Source organism: Tursiops truncatus, chromosome 13 (genome assembly GCF_011762595.2).
Source record: "Tursiops truncatus isolate mTurTru1 chromosome 13, mTurTru1.mat.Y, whole genome shotgun sequence".
NCBI classification, from domain to species: domain Eukaryota; kingdom Metazoa; phylum Chordata; class Mammalia; order Artiodactyla; family Delphinidae; genus Tursiops; species Tursiops truncatus.
In genome coordinates this window covers 15,433,390-15,450,128 of record NC_047046.1, presented here as the reverse complement: position 1 = coordinate 15,450,128, position 16,739 = coordinate 15,433,390, and the positions used below count along the sequence as shown (strand labels likewise).

Here is a 16,739-nt window from a genome sequence, read left to right as displayed (position 1 = left end):
TTGGTGGACACTGAAGTTTGAATTTCATTTAATTTCCATGTGTCATAAAATTTCCTTTTCCTTTTGATTTTTTCCAACCATTTTAGAATGTAAAATTTTTCTTCACTCACGAGTTATTAAAAAACAGGCAGCAGGCTGGATGTGGCTCGTGGGCTGTAATTTGCCAAACTCGGCTGTAGACCATCAGTTTCATGAGGGCAGGAAACTTCCTGACCTTATTCAGCATTGTACTCAGCACACCATCAAGTGCTCAGTACACATTTGGTGGATGAAGGAGTGATACACGCTGATATCTCAAAAGTCAGATGATGGCAATGTTTTCTCTCCACTTTGGGCAACCATCTTGGACATAACTAGGGTGAGCATTTTTTCAGGGGGTGCTGTTAATAATGATGTCTGTCCTGGTCAAACCAGGGTGCATGGTGATCCCAGCGTTCCCCATCAGGGAGATGACTTATCACAGTGACAGCAGGATACCGGCTATGTCCTATATGCGTGAGTGTTACTGATTTTTCCCACAATTTCTAATTTGAAGATTTCAATGTGCAAAAGAAATGCAAGAATAATAGATTAGTACAATGAACACTCACATAATTGTCACCCTGATAGAGCCATTTTTGACATGGTGCCACATTTATGCCATCTATCTATCTGTTACCTACCTACCTACCTACCTATCTTATCTACCTACCCACTTATCTTTTCTATCTACCCACTTACCTACCTATCTTTATCTATCTATCTATCTACCTATCTGTCTCTATCATTATTTTCCCTAAGAATCAGGTACAGACATCATGACACTTCATCCTTCAGTGCTGCAGTGCCCAAGTCCTAAAAGCATCCTCGTCTTTCTTCGTAATTACAATACAGTGTTCACCCTCAGGAAGTTAAACATTGACACAACACCATTGTCTAACATACAGTCAGTATTTTAATTTCCCCAGTTGTCCCCCAAATGTCTTGCTTTTCTGGGAAGCAGGATCCAATCAAAGATCACGCATGACATTTAGCAGTCCTTTTGATTCAGTCTCTCGGAATTTAGAACAGTTCCCGTCCCTCTTTCTGTCTTTCACAACATTGGTATTTGAAAAGCACAAGCCATTTGTCTGTACTAAGTCTGTCGATTTGGATTTGTTTGATTGTTTCTTGTGATTAGATTGGGGTTAAACATTTTTGGCAAAAACAATGTGGGCAACGTTGTGTCCTTCTCGGTGTGTCCCATGAAGAGGCACAATGGTGTCATTTGTCCTGTTATTGATGATGTTAACCTTGATCACTTGGCCAAGGTGATATTGTCTAATTTCTCCCCTGAAAAGGAATCTTTCCCCTTCATAATGAACATCTGCCATTTTTTTTAACTCAAGGGAAATATCATTCAGTAGAAGAAACCACTGAAGAGTGTAAACAGGAAAAGACAAACAGGTACAAGGGGTCCTGTCTGGCAGACAGTTTGCCCAACTTCCAAGTTCTTGCAAGCTCAGTCGTAACTGAATGTAACTGGTGCACATCTCCCGGCTCCTTGCTTCGTGGCTATATGTATGCACAGCAGCACTCTTCGCCCAGCAGCTGTGGATTTATTGATTGTGTTAGCTTTCCACGATTCGGTGGTTCGGGAGGGCTGCTGGGGGCGGCAAATCTTGCCTTGGCCGTTGCATTAGTTTTCACTTCATGTAGCTAGAGAGATAGAGCACATGGCCGGCCTCCCTTCCTCTCTATGGCCTTTCCAAGGGCAGCTGTTTGGACACGTGCCACCGTGTTCCAGGCCACCCTTTATCTCCCCTGATGATTACAGTGGTCCCCATATGGTCCCTCCAATATCTGCCCTGCTCTCTTCCTTACCCCAGTCCATTCTCCTCCAAGCAGCCCCAGTGAACTTCTCAAAATTCAAATCAGATTATTAACCCTCTGCTTTAAACTTTGCCTATTGTCTTTAGAATAAATATCTAAATACTTACTCTGGCCTACGCTGGATGGTCTGGTCCTTACCTTTCTCTCAGAACTTATTTTCTTCCACTCTTGCCTGTCCCTGGTCTCTGCACCCCAGCCACAATGGTTTTCTTTCTGTTTCACAAAAATGCTTCTGCCTCAGGGCTGTTGCATATGCTTCACTGTTCTACTTGAGATCTTCTGCTTTCATTCTCCCACTAAGGTAACTACTTGTGTTGTATGCTCACTAGAGACTGGCTTAATTTCTGGTATGGCTGGATCCAGAGGCTCTAGTAAAGTCACTGGAGATTTATCTGTTGACTCATTGTTGGCTCTATTCAGGCTGTTTCTTTCCTCATGGTGGCAAGATAGCTGCCAATATCTCCAAGCCTACATCATACTCCCTCAGCAAATCCTATGAAAAGAGAGTACCTCTTTCCTAATGGTTCTTATAAAAATTATGAGGTTGGCTTTAATTGGATCACCACAGCTCACATACCCATTCCTGAGTGAATCCTTATGGCCAGGGGGATGGAATACACACACTCACTGGTCAGACCTGGGTCATTGGAAGGGGGTGTGTATTGGCCTTTCCTAAACCTCATGGACTGAGAGTGGGGGTGATCCTCAAAAGAAAACGGGGTGCCATTACCAGAAGAAAGGGTGTGGGTGCTGGGCAGCAATATAAAAGGTGCTCATTACTGACTGTTGTAAGGATTTAAAGAGATCATATTTGAAGCACCCCTAGCCCATTTTTCTGGAAGATAATAAGCATTGTATAAATAAAAGCAAAAAGAAATAACAAAATGAGAGTCAGCAAGATTTGGTGTGCTCTGTGGATGGGTGGGATGGAGATAAGGTACTTGGAGGCCTCAAGTCTGGAGTCTGGGTTCCTGGGAGGTTGGACAACCTTTAACTAAGAACAATGTGGGGAAGGGCTGGGTGGGTGGGAGGAGCAGCTAGTTTGCCCTGTTAGAGCTCGTGCACGCACACCCGTGTGTGTATGTGTGCGTGTGCGTGTGCACGCGCGCGTGTGTGTGTGTGAGGTGTAAGTGGCAGTCATTAGAGGCCATTAGTTTTCTTTTTTAATTGAAGTATAGTTGATTTACAAGGTTGTGCTAATTTCTGCTGGACAGCAAAGTGATTCAGTTATATACATACAGACATTCTTTTTAAAAATTATTTTCCATTACTGTTTATCGCAGAAGATTGGATATAGTTCCCTGCAGTGTACGGTAGGCCCTTGCTGTTTATCCATTCTAAATGTGATAGTTTGCATCTATTAACCCCAAACTCTCAGTCTATCCCTCTCCCTCCGCCCCACCCCCCGCCCTTGGCAACCACAAGTCTGTTCTCTACGTAGAGACCATTAGTTTCAGTTCCCTGTTTTTTCAGGTGAGGGGCACAGACCCTGTAAGACGGAAAATAATTGGTTCATCTCCCACAGCAACAAACTCCATCTCCTGGTTTCACTCCCCCAAGCCTGATGTTTTTATTTTTATTTTATTTGTTACTTTCCCTTTGTCTTGAGGGATGCTCATTTGAATTTATTTTGAAAACCAAAGGAGAATATCGCAGGCATTTTCAGTGGCGAAAAGAATTGCATTTCCTGAGGCTAACTGCTACAATGATTGCAACCTACCAGTGTTCACAAGCCCTAAGAGGGTTGCTAAAATCTTCACGTTTATAGCTGTCTTTTTCATAGGGGCAGTTTGGAGAAGGTGAAAATAGTTGAAACTTCTGCAAATCATTTTGTGTAACGGCCATTGACTGCTTCTCAAGTTTTTATGAAATTTTATAAAAGCCTTCTTTTACATTTCAGGGCTTTCCATGTCCAGCGCCTGAAGATATGAACCCACTTAACAGAGCTGAACTGGGGCTCTTGGTTGTGCACGTCTAGGAGAGATTCCAGGCATCCTTATGTCCAAAGAACCTCCAGCTTGGCTGGGAATGACATCTGTATTAATTTTCCTGTGCCCTTGGGCAGGCCATCTTCATGACCTCTGTTCTCCCCTGTCATTGGAATAGTGGGTATGATGCAAAATATAATTTTAGATGATACAAGTTTGGAGCTTTAAATATCACCGGATCACCTGGTTAAAGTGTTGTACCTTGTTCAATTTTTTTTTTTTTTTCTTTTGGGCCGTGCCCCAGGGCTTACAGGATCTTAGTTCCCTGACCAGGGATCGAACCCGTGTCCCCTGCAGTGGAAGCTGGAGTCCTAACCACTGGATCGCCAGGGAATTCCCTTCCTTGTTCAATTCTATTTCAGTCTTTTCCATGAAGAAACATCCAGCTTGGTGCTAATATAGTTTTAATGCCAGGCATTGGCTAGTCTCTCTTTCTAACAAAGAAAATTTAATAACATTGCTTTTTTTTTCTTTTAAAAAATTTTATCTTTTTAAATTGAGGTATAGTTGATTTACAATATTATATAAGTTTCAGGTGTACAAAATACACCCCTGCCAATGCGGGAGACACAAGTTCAATCCCTCGTCCGGGAAGATCCCACATGCCTCGGAGCAACTAAGCCCGTGCGCCACAACTACTAAGCCTGCGCTCTAGACCCCGTGAGCCACAACTACTGAGCCCATGTGCTACAACTACTGAAGCCCATGAGCCACAACTACTGAGGCCTGCATGCCTAGAGCCTGTGCTCCGCAACAAAGAGAAGCCACCTCAATGAGAAGCCCACGCACTGCAACAAAGAGTAGCCCCCGCTCGCCGCAACTAGAGAAAGCCCATGTACAGCAAGGAAGACGCAATGCAGCCAAAAATAAATTAATTAATTAAATGAATTTATAAAACAAAAATAGTGATTCACAATTTTAATTAATTAAGTAATTTATTTTTTTGCGGTACGCGGGCCTGTCACTGTTGTGGCCTCTCCCGTTGCAGAGCACAGGCTCCGGACGCACAGGCTCAGTGGCCATGGCTCACGGGCCTAGCCGCTCTGCGTCATGTGGGATCTTCCCGGACCGGGGCATGAACCAGTCAGTGTCCGCTGCTTCAGCAGGCGGACTCTCAACCACTGTGCCAGCAGGGAAGCCCTGATTCACAATTTTTAAAGGCTATACTCCATTTATAGTTATTATAAAACATTGGCTATATTCCCCTGTGCTTTATAACATACCCCTGTAGCTTATTTATTTTATACATATTTTATACATAGTAGTTTGTACCTCTTAATCCCCTACCCCTATATTGCCCTTCCCCCCTTCCCTCTCCCCACTGGTGACCACTAGTTTGTTCTCTATATCTCTGAGTCTGTTTCTTTTTTGTCATATTCACTAGTTTGTTGTACTTTTTAGATTCCACATATAAGTGATATCATACAATATTTGTTTTTTTCTGTCTGACTTATTTTACTGAGCACAATACCCTTTGAGTCTATCCCTGTTGTTGCAAATGGCAAAATTTCATTCTTTTTTATGGCTGAGTAGTATTCCATTGTATGAAAATATATATATATATATAATATATTATATATATAATATATTATATATTATATATATATATATAATATTTGTGTTTTCCCTTTCCCTCTGTCTGTGTAGCCAGTGAGAACTAGTTTTCCATTTATTTATAACACTAGCAACCACCACCACTAACATAGTGCTTACTAATTCCAGGAACTTTTCTAAAGATTTTACATGCATAACTCATTCAATTCTCTTAAGAGATAAGTTATTATTAGTATTCTCCACTTTAGAAAAGAGGAAATCAAATCACAGAGAGGTTGAAGCACTTGCCCAAGGTCACACAGCTAGTACGTATCAGAGGGGGGATTTGAACCCAGGAACTCCGTCTCCAGAGCCTGTGCCCTTAACCATTCTACTTTGCTGATGCATGACATAATGTTTCCTTTTAAAACGTATGTACCAAAAAAATAAAGGGGGGGGAAGTGAGAGTCAATTATATAAAATAGATAATAAAGCATGCATGACAAGGACACAGTAAAATTGTGACCATGGCTTTGAATAACTGAAACACTGAACACTCTAGAAACCTAGAATTCTGTAAACGAGGAAAATGCCTGCATTAGGGAAGTAAGCCAGATGGGGCCTCCTGAGTATATTCTAAGCCACAGCACAGGTAGCTCACAAAAATTGCTTGTAGAAAATGAGAAATGTCTTCCTTTCATAGCCACGGAGCCTGGTGGTGTCCACTAAGGGTGTCAGGCATGCCGGACCCCTTCAATGTGACCTTGCTCAAGGCTGAGGTCTAGCGTCCTTTCGTGGAGGTGCCAGCCGCCTCTGGAAGGACCTTCATGTGGCAGCTGGTTCAATGTACTGTCTGTGGAATGAGTGTGAGGTGTGCCGGCTGACCTTCGGAAAAGTAATTAATGGGCCTTAATTATTCACGTCCTCTTGGGTGGCAGAGATGGGATGGAGGGGTCTGCACACAGCACCCGAGACAGCTGTGGGCAGAGCTCCTCACCTTCTACATCATCCCATCTTCCTCTGTTTTGTTTGTTTGTTTTTAAAGACATTTATTTATTTGGCTACATTGGGTCTTTCGTTGCTGCACGGGCTTTCTCTAGCTGCAGCGAGCAGGGGCTGCTCTTCGTGCGCGGGCTTCTCATTGCGGTGGCTTCTCTTATTGTGGAGCACTGCCTCTAGGCGCGCTGACTTCAGTAGTTGCAGCATGTAGGCTCAGTAGTTGTGGTGCCCGAGCCTTAGCTGCTCTGCGGCATGCAAGATCTTCCCGGACCAGGGCTCGAACCCGTGTCCCCTGTGTTTGCAGGTGGATTTTTACCCCTGTCTCCGTCTGTTTTGCAAACAAACCCTAACACTGACCTTACTCTAACTAACCTCAACCCGAATCCTCCGCTTCTCCCCTGTATCTGCTCGTTTATCGGCTCATTCCCTTTCCAGATTTACTCAGGTATAATTGACAAATAGAAATTGCATATATTTAAGGTCTACACCGTGATGACTTGATATACATATACATTATGAAATGATGACCAAAGTCAAGTTAATTAATGCATTCGTCACCTCACACAGTTACCATTTTCATCCACTCATTTATTCACTTACTCGTTCATTTATTTTTTTCTCCTGTATTTATTGAGCACCTACTATATCAGCTAGGGTTTCAGCAGGAAAGAGAAGGCACACTTTAACTGGGTAATTGAGCAGAGTTTGGTAAAAAAGACTATGTACAATGATGTGGGTGTGGTCAAGGGAATTAAAGGGCATATTGAGGCACTGAAGGGCTAGCAGAGAAAGGAGCGTTACCACCTCTCGGGCAAAGAGAGGGAGTGCAGTTGGGAGGACCCAGCGACAGGTGGCGCTGTGGAGGAGGGGTCGCTGATAGAAGCAGGAGGTAGGGGTGGTTGTCAGAGCAGGGAGGGGCCAGAAGGAAGCACCCAGATCTCTTCCTCCTCCTGCCTTCCTGGCACATCCTAGATCACTTCCTATTGCCTCTCAAACTTGCAGATGGAGTGTCAAATTTTCATGTATCAGCACATATATGCTGTTACAGTAAAGAGGAAACTAAAATATTTCTTTTACCTAATGCCCCTTTGAGAGGGAAAGAACAAAAGGCAGATCGAGAGGTCCTTGTCTTAGAAGCAGATGAAGAATGAACATTTTTCTTTGTGGAAATAATGCTCTTCCTAAAGCTTTAATGTGCAAACGATGTGTGACTGTGACAAAAGAATACTATCTAAGACATTGTTAGGAAACAAACCTATCTGATTTTGCTCTATATTATGCCTGTAAGACAGAACTCACTCACTGTACTCACTGTAACTCACATTGAGGCTCAGAGAGGGCAAGCAGCTTGCTCAAGGACACACAGTATGTTTGTCAACGCAATTCTGGAGCTGAACCTCAGGTCTCCTGCTTCCTCATGGTGTGCTTGTTCCATTTTGTCATCATCTGTGAAACTGTCTTCATTTGCTGCCTCTCTCTGGGGACAAGCCCAAGTCCTCACAGTCCCTGGAAGAAAGTGCAGTGTTGTTATTTAATCTCCTCAGCTGCATTTCATCTTTTCCAAGTGTTAACGGCATTTCCCATGATGCAACGCTCCAAACAAATGCTGGGTTTTCTTCTTGGCCCTTTGCCAACTCAGAGAGTTCACAACATGGTGATTTTGTCATCTATCCCTGAATGAAAAATTTCATTCTAGCTGCCTCTGCCACAGGCAGCTTGGTCAGATCAGAACCTGTCACCTCGCCTCCCTCCTTTGGTGCCACACCCCAACTTTCCCATTTGTGAGGGATGCCATCATATACTCAGGCTCCCAGGCTGTCAAACCTCAGACTGGTCTTTTAATCTTTTCTCTTTTATTCCCTTTAACCAAGTCATTATGAACTCCTTTGCTTTTTGCTAAGCAGTATAGACTAGCAGTTTAAAAAAAAAGTGCATGGCGGTGGGGAAATGTTGGCATCAGACAGATCTGGGTTCAAATCTTGGCTCTACTATTTGTCTATGTTTTACCTATGAGACGTTGGGCAGGTTCCATAACCTCATCGAGCCTCAGTTCCATGTGCCACCCAGATCCCCATTCAATGGAGGGCTTGTTGCCCTCACTGCTGGGGGGTGCTGACAGCCAATGGCCCTCAGCTGTTAATCCCTTCAAGGATCCCTCAGCTGCAGAGCCACCTTGCTCTTTTCCCTTCCCGGACCAGCCCACAGATCAAGGTGGAGTATGAAGGCCTGGCCATCTAGACCCAACTCTGAACATCACCAAGAAAGGAAGGAAGGAAGAGAGGGAGGGAGGGAGGGAGGGAGGGAAAGAAATAGATAGAGAAAGAAAGAAAGAAAGAAAGAAAGAAAGAAAGAAAGAAAGAAAGAAAGAAAGAGAGAAAGAAAAAGAGAAAGAAAGAGAGAGAGAGAGAGAGAGAAAAGGAAGGAAGGAAGGAAGGAAGAAAGGAAGGAAGGAAGAAAGGAAGAAAGAAAGAAAGAAAGAAAGAAAGAAAGAAAGAAAGAAAGGAAGAAAGGAAGGAGGAAAGAGAAAGGAAGGAAGAAAGGAGGAAAGAAAGAAAAAAAGGAGACCCTTTGCCTCTCAGGCAAAGGAATGGGGTTCTTATTTAGGGTACTGGCATCCACAGTAATAATAATGGAGCTTGGTCTCTGTTTTATCAAACATTTTGTCCTTTCCCCATTTATCCTGAAAGCTAACTTTTTTTCAGGTTGTCTCATTTTTACAAGACACCCTGCTGGGAGGGAATTCCAACATCTGAGGCGTGCATTTCCTGTGATTTGCAGGGTAATGACTCAGATTTTTGCATATTTTTAGGAGAGAGTAACGCACAAGTAAACCTAATGTACAAAGACCCATCCCACTGTGGACCATTCCAGGCTTTAGTTCCCTCTAGCTGCTCTTCTAGGGTCCTGATTATCGTGCTTCCTCCCTCCTGCTGCTCCACAGAGTGGCCTGCCCCTGCCCCCCAACAAGTTCATCCAGTTGAGAGGATGATATTTACATGATTTGAATAATAATTTTGCATAATAGAGGCTCTCATTTAAATGATGTAAATTTCCTCCTGTCCTCTGTCTAGATTATTATTCATCCATTCAGTGAGATCACTTTTAAGGGATGTGATAGAAATATTTACAAAAGACAGAGAATCGAGTGTGGAGGCTTTGATGATTTCTAGCAAAAAATGAAAAAAAAATGGTTTTGCTTTGTTTTGTTTGATACATTTGAGGGCGGAGGCTGCAGCTGAAGGCATAACCTTTTTATGAGACTCAGTGGATCTTAACACACTATTTGCCCTGAGTCAGTTGGTGGGGAGCGGGGAAATTGGGGATGGAGGATCCATCTCGGTCTCTGGATACCTCTTGTGAGATGTACCTAAGGATTCCCTCCTACCCTCCCCTTCTTTCCTCTCTGTACCTTCTATGTCTTCTGTGGATGCAGACCTGGTGAGTACTTACCTCCTATTCTAATGGAAGGAACAATGAATTTGGGGTTGGGCATACCTGGTGTATATCTGTCCAGGTTCTTTGGCTGTAAACAACAGAAACCAACTTGGGCTCAGTTAAGTCAAAGGCATTAATCAGAAAGCTCAGGATGTAGACTGGGGGAGAGGGGACATCCAGTCAGCCCAGCATGGGTTCCATGCTCACTTCTTGGCTTGGGGTGATGAAGGCGCCCCTAACATTTGCAGGCCCCAAGGCAAGAGTGCAAAGGGAGGCCCATATATCATTTATTTGTGTATTTGAAAATTATACATCAGGCAAATAAACTTAAATAAAATGTGAGCTATCTTTATACCTTGGCACAAATATGGGTTTGAATTTAGAATCTTGGATTCCTGAGAGTCATGGGCCCGAATGTGATGACTCAGGAAGAGCTCATGGCCCACTCTCCCTTCTCTCCTAAACTTTGGCTCTGTCCCCATATCCCAAGGGGCCTCAGGTAGATCCTCAGTCCATGCATCCAATCTCTGTTTTCTACCCCCAACAAACAGCTTTCCCTTGGCCCAGGCAGGTGATGTCAGTGGAAGCAATGGCCTTCTCGGTCCACCTTTCGTGTCCTCACTCTTGACCAGTCAGGGTCCCATCAGGAAACAGCTGGCAGACCCTCATCAGGATAAGGGTTTAATAAAGGGACTATTTATAAAGGTTCGGGCAGGCTGTAGGAAGCCAGGATGGATAGCGCAGAACGTCAGGGCTAGTATAGTAGAGCTGTAACCACTCCTGCATCCAAAAGACTGGGGAGGGAGTGGTTCTGGAATCTGGGATGGAAAGGACCACATCAGCAAGAGTTGTGGCCTTCAGAGGAGGGTTACAGTCAGTCTTAGTGACCCCACAGGGAGAAAGCCAGTAAAATAAATAATACAATCACATGTTCTTTCTGCCTTCTGATCTCCTGTTGGCACCTCCCATTGGCCACACCCAACTGAAATCCAGAGGGCACAGGATCCCATTGGTGCCACCCACAGGCTCAGCCTCTGGAGTGTGACACACGTGAGTACAAACAATAACCTAGGCATGATGGTGGATGTTGATGGCTTCCTGCTCTTAGTGCTGGGAAGCAATGGGGGGTGGTGGGATGTGGGGCAAAGAGGAGTGTGCAGACCCCTTTTGAAGACGGGAGCTGCAACCCAGCTCTGGCCAGTTATCACCCTCAGGGGTGTGGGCTGGTATTGCCAGGTGCTCTGAGTTTTGACAGCAGCAGGTAATCCAGATTTTGAAAATATGACATTTAAAGATTTAAATGCATTGGCGACTAATTAAAAAAAAGATTTTAAAGCACAGTGCAGGCGATATGGGGATACATGTATATGCATAGCTGATTCACTTTGTTATAAAGCAGAAACTAACACACCATTGTAAAGCAATTATACTCTAATAAAGATGTTTTTTTTTTAAAAAAAATAAACCACAGTGCAGGCCCAATAAATCCCATTCACAAACCAGATTTGGCCTGAAGCTGCTCTAAACAGAAACTAATTTGAGGCTTTTGTCGCCAGTCCAAATCCCCAGGAGAGAGAGACTCTGACCTATTTTGGTTCAGTTGTCCCTTGCTTGGTCCAATCAACCACGGCTGGGGAGGGGTCATGCCCCCACTGCCCACTCAGCTAGGGACAGAAGAGTCTGTCTGAGAGCTGGGCAAGTTCCCTTGAGGGCAGTAATGATTTGTGGATCTCCTGCAAGGATTTACTCCTGAATGATCAGGAGGTATGTGTTTGTTTCTTTTTGTAGCTGTAACAAATGATCAGAAACTTAGTGGCTTAAAAATCACAGATTTATTATTTCACAGTGCTGGAGGCCAAAAGTCCAAAATGGGCTACAATCGAAGTGTCAGCAAGGCTGTGTTCCTTTCTGGAGCTCTAGGGGAGAATCCATTTCCTTGCCTTTTCCAGCTTTTTGGAGGACAGCTGCATTCCCTGGCTCATGGCTCCTTCCTCTGCCTTCAAAGCCAGTGGTGGCTGGTTGAGTCTTTCTCATGTCACATCACTGACACTGACTGTCCTGCCCTCTTCTTCCACATGTAAAGGACCCTTGTGATTACATTGGGTGCCGCCAGATAATCGAGGAGAATCTATTTTAAGGTCACCTGGTTTGCAAACTTAATTCCGTCTGTAACTTTAATTCCCTTGTCATGTGAAGTAACACATTCACAGGTTCCAGGGATTAGGATATGGACATTTTAGGGGGTCTATTTTTCTGCATATCACAAGGTGGTATCTGCACTTTGCTGGTCATCTGTAAAGTGGGGATAATTTTGCCTCCTTCATGGGTTGTGAAAGGGTTCAGATGAGAGAACACCTAGCTCATTCCTTGGAAGATAGTAGGCACCCATGTTGGTCCCTTTCCCTTCCCCTTCTTGAGCTATTAGCTTTAATCTGGATAAGCCTCAGTTTCTTCATCTGTTAAATGGCAAAGATATACAAGTCCCACCTACCTCGAAGGGTTGTTCCCTCATTCATTCATTCACCCACTCATTCAGTATTTATTGAGGGCCTACTATGTGCCAGTCACTGTGATAGGTGCTGGGACAGAGCAACAAGTAAGGCAGACATGAGGTTTATTTGCAGGTGGAGGAGAAAATATTAAATAAGGAAATAGATAATCATAATTTCATATAGTAATAGGAGAAAGAAGACAAATAAAATATGATAAAGGAACAAAGAATAAAGGAGACAGTGAGGCACGGGATGCTATTTTAAATACAGAGATCAGAAAATAACATGTCTGAGCGACATGTGAAATGACAGAATGTTTGTTGATTGACTTCATGACATTATGCTGATTTCCAGCTTGATTATGGCAGAAGTGGATAAGCTGTTTTTTTTCTTTTTAAATTAATTTATTTATTTTTGGCTGCGTTGGGTCTTCGTTGTTGCATGCAGGCTTTCTCTAGTTGCGGAGAGCGGGGGCTTCTCTTTGTTGCGGTGTGTGGGCTTCTCATTGTGGTGGCTTCTCTTGTTGCAGAGCATGGACTCTAGGCACGTGGGCTTCAGTAGTAGTGGCTCGTGGTCTCTAGAGCGCAGGCTCAGTAGTTGCGGCGCACGGGCTTAGTTGCTCCGCGGCATGTGGGATCTTCCCCGACCAGGGCTCAAACCCGTGTCTCCTGCATTGGCAGGCAGATTCTTAACCACTGAGCCACCAGGGAAGCCAGATAAACTGATTGTTGGTAATCTGTGCGAATTACATAGATTTCTTCCATAAACATTTTAAGGTTTTCTGGCTTCCTTTTTCTGTGCTGAATTTTACCATTTTTTAAAGAAGTGACCCAAAGGGCAGATTCATCCATCCTCTTAGAATGGCATGGACATTTCTCTGAATTAGCTCATGTTCCTTCTGGAGGGTTCTTAAAGCAGCAGAAAGAGAGACCCTGACAGCCTGGTCCATGCTCTGTCTGTGACCTGCCCTCCATGCTCAGCTGCTGGGAGCCTCGACAGTCTCATTAATGTTGGAAAAGCACTTTGGGTTCCCAGCTGAAAGATACCAAGAAAGGCAGGGCTTAATTATTTTGTTTTTCCCACATCTTCAGTGTGCAGAAAGGCCATCAGAGGCAGCCAGAAACTTCTCCATCGAGAATAAGAGGCTGCAGTTAATGGAGGGAGGAGAGGAGACTGGCAGAGGCAGAGAGAGAGAGGTGGAGCCCAGAAAAAGTATTTTCCAGCCTCTCGCTGAGGATGGATGGGTCATGTGCTGGTCAGTCCCCTCCCTCCTATGCCTGTGACCCATCACGTTTCTAGGCTGCCAGTGACATCAGCTTCTTAGGGTCTATTCTGGTCAGACCCATTTCCCTTTTCCATATCAGAACATGGCTCTGTGACCCCACCCCCCGACCCCAGGGGTCTCTAAGTCTTTCTGGGGCGGTCAGTGTAGCCACGATAAGATGGACACTGGCTGGAGTAGATGATAATAATAGCTTTGAGTTACTGTGCACCATCTCCCTCACTGACTTCCCACCACAGCCCCCCATGGGAATGATTATCCCCATTTTACAGATGTGGAAACTGAGGCTCAGAGAGGATAAGTGATATGCCTAAGAGAGTGGATGAACTGGGATTTGAACTCAGCTCTATCTGGATTCAGCATAATCTGTTGGCTCTACTTGCAAAATAAATACCTGCCCACTTTTTCCCAACCCCACTGCTATCACCTGGTCCAGCCACTATCACATCTCAGTAGCCTCTGCCCTGGTCTCCCTGATTATGTCCTCCCCACCACCTTCTACCCTCCAGTCTGTTCTCATCCCAGCAGCCCCAGGGACACTAAGTCCTCCTCTGCTCAAAACTCTTCTATGGCTCCCATCTTACCACAGTAAAAGCCCAAAGCCTCACCCTAGCTGACAAGCCCCCTACGTTCCTTCTTTGTCCTCATCTCCTGCTCTTTAACCCTTTGTTCACTGTATTTCTTTCTTTTTTTTTTTTTTTGCTGTACACGGGCCTCTCACTGTTGTGGCCTCTCCCATTGTGGAGCACAGGCTCTGGATGCGCAGGCTCAGCGGCCATGGCTCATGGGCCCAGCTGCTCCATGCATGTGGGATCTTCCTGGACCGGGGCATGAACCCGTGTCCCCTGCATCGGCAGGCGGATTCTCAACCACTGTGCAACCAGGGAAGCCCAGTTCATTGTATTTCAATCACACAGGCCCTCTTGCTCTTCCTTAATTATACCAGGCACACTCCTACCTCAGGGCCTTTGCACAGGCTGTTCCCTCTGCCTAGAATACTCTTCCTCAAATAGCCACCTAGGTTTATTTCAAGTCTGTGCTCAAAAGTCACCTCACTGACCTTTTTCTGACAACCCTTTTAAAAATTGCAAGTTTTTCCCCACTACCCCTGATTTCTCCCTCTTTCCTTATTTTTCTTCCTGGTAGTTCTCATTATCTAACACACTCTATCTCTTATTTATTTTTGTCTGTTGTTCACCCTTCCCCTCTAAAACGTCAGCTCCATGAAAGCAAGGTGTTTTTTCTGTTATGCTCTCTGCTCCCTCCCCAGCATCAAGAACAGTGTCTGTCACACAGTAGGTGCTCAATAAATATTTGTTGAATGAACGACTCCAAAGCTATCATTCTGTCCACCACACATACTGCTTCCCTAGACTGGCTTCCTGTCTGTAAGAATTCCACATCCTTCCAATACTTGCTATAGTCAGACATTTCAGTTTTCTCCAATGCTTGGGTATAAAATAGTATCTCACTGTGGTTTTCCCGTGCATTTCTTGATATGCCTGGGAACTCAGGTGTCAACATGTCTGAGGAGCAGTGGAGCTGTGTCCCCCACCTCGGTCAAGTCCAGACCTCCAGAGTAGACCATCTCTCAGGATTTCTTTCTTTTTTTTTTTTTTAAGAAAGAAATGGAAAATTTTATTTAAGCCAAATTAGAGGATCATAACCTGGGAAGAGCATCTCAGAAAGCTCTAAGAACTGTTCCCGGGATTTCTTGACAAAATGGGAAATGGGTCTTTGTTTTGGATTATAAAAAGACAAGTGACTTATGTAAAACAAAAGTCAGCATCTGCTCTGCACACCGGCTTTAATATTTAGGGATAATTTAAACCCAAGGAAAAGGCAGAGTTATTAATAACAGTTGAGGGGAAGTGTGAAGAGAGAGTATGTAAATCTTCAATTGAAAAAGCTACTGTAGTTAGCGTCCAAAATAAGACCCTGCTTAGCATGCCGTTCTGCTCATTTGCAAATTAAGAGATGTATTGTTTTAAAAATAATTAAGTCTAATTTTGCATGTTTGGGAGGTGGCTCTCCACTGGCTTAAAAATCTTTATTTATTTGCAATGTTCTGAATATAGTTTAATCTCCAGCGCTAAGCTAAGCATTTGCTGCTTTATGTACTCTCAAATGCTCACCGAGGCAAAGCGGGTATCTATCGCTAGAGGAATGATGTCTGGGGGCCCCGGAAGTTATATTTTGGGGCAGAGCACGGATCTTAGCAACAACTGAGTCCAGTTTTCCTCATTTTACATGTAAGGAAATGGAGGCTCAGAGAGGTTAAGGGACTTGTCAAAGGCCACACAGCAAATCAGTGGCAGAAATGGGATTAGAATGCAAGCCCCTTCCAGCCTCAGCCGTTGTATTTTCCACTAAGATTGTGTGTTCCACACTTCAGTCACATTTTTAACATATCCATGTACCCTCTGTACTATTTACACTTAATGATTTTCCCTTTAAATCAATTCACTTTTAAAAATGTAAAGGTGTTTATTTAAAAGGAAATCACTGAACAAGTGTAAATGGAAAATCTTATTACCCCCAAAAATAGAAAATAAATGACAATTAAAACAAGACAAGCAAAATCATGTTATAAAGCTCTAGTAAGGCAACTGTGATTGATAGGACAGCAACTCATGTAAAACAAAAGTCAGCATCTGCTCTGCCCATCAGGTTTAGTATTTAGGGATATTAGGGGCTACTCAGAACTCTAGGCTGAGACCCCACTCTCTCTTTGTTAAAAAGAGGCAATAGCAAGTGTGAGAGTGGCGTACAGAACCTGTGGTACCAACCCGAGACTTTCTCCTTGTCATGCTCAGGATTGGAACGGAATGGAAAAGGGATGAATTTCTGCCAAGGTGATTATGTACCATGTAAAATCATCTCAGGCACCACCACAGTTCTCACTTTAGATAAATGTGGGCTGTGAGAGCTTCTCTCTCTTCACTTCTTTCTCTCCCCACTTTGCAGCGAGATGAGGCCCAGTAGCAGACGTTGCGATAGGGACAGGGTGGGCACTCAGCCGTTAGCTTGCCACGGTTACCGCGAGACCATGACCATTACCGCGAGACCATGATCATTACCGCGAGACCTCTGGCACGAGAGCTGCAGAGCAGCGGTTGGAGGTGTCCCTCAGCCGACGGTCGGCCTAGCCGGTGGTGG

The 16,739-nt window shown here is 44.2% G+C and overlaps 1 protein-coding gene across 1 annotated transcript in view; it reads left to right on the top strand.

The window, feature by feature from the left end:
• Positions 1 to 3,770, top strand: part of PTPN11 (protein tyrosine phosphatase non-receptor type 11) — an 89,591-nt gene extending 85,821 nt beyond the window's left edge. The window contains exon 17 of the mRNA XM_073790169.1: positions 3,752 to 3,770. The gene's annotated coding sequence lies outside the window, so the exon portion shown is untranslated. The remainder of the gene's footprint in view (positions 1 to 3,751) is intronic.
• Positions 3,771 to 16,739: the final 12,969 nt, after the last annotated feature.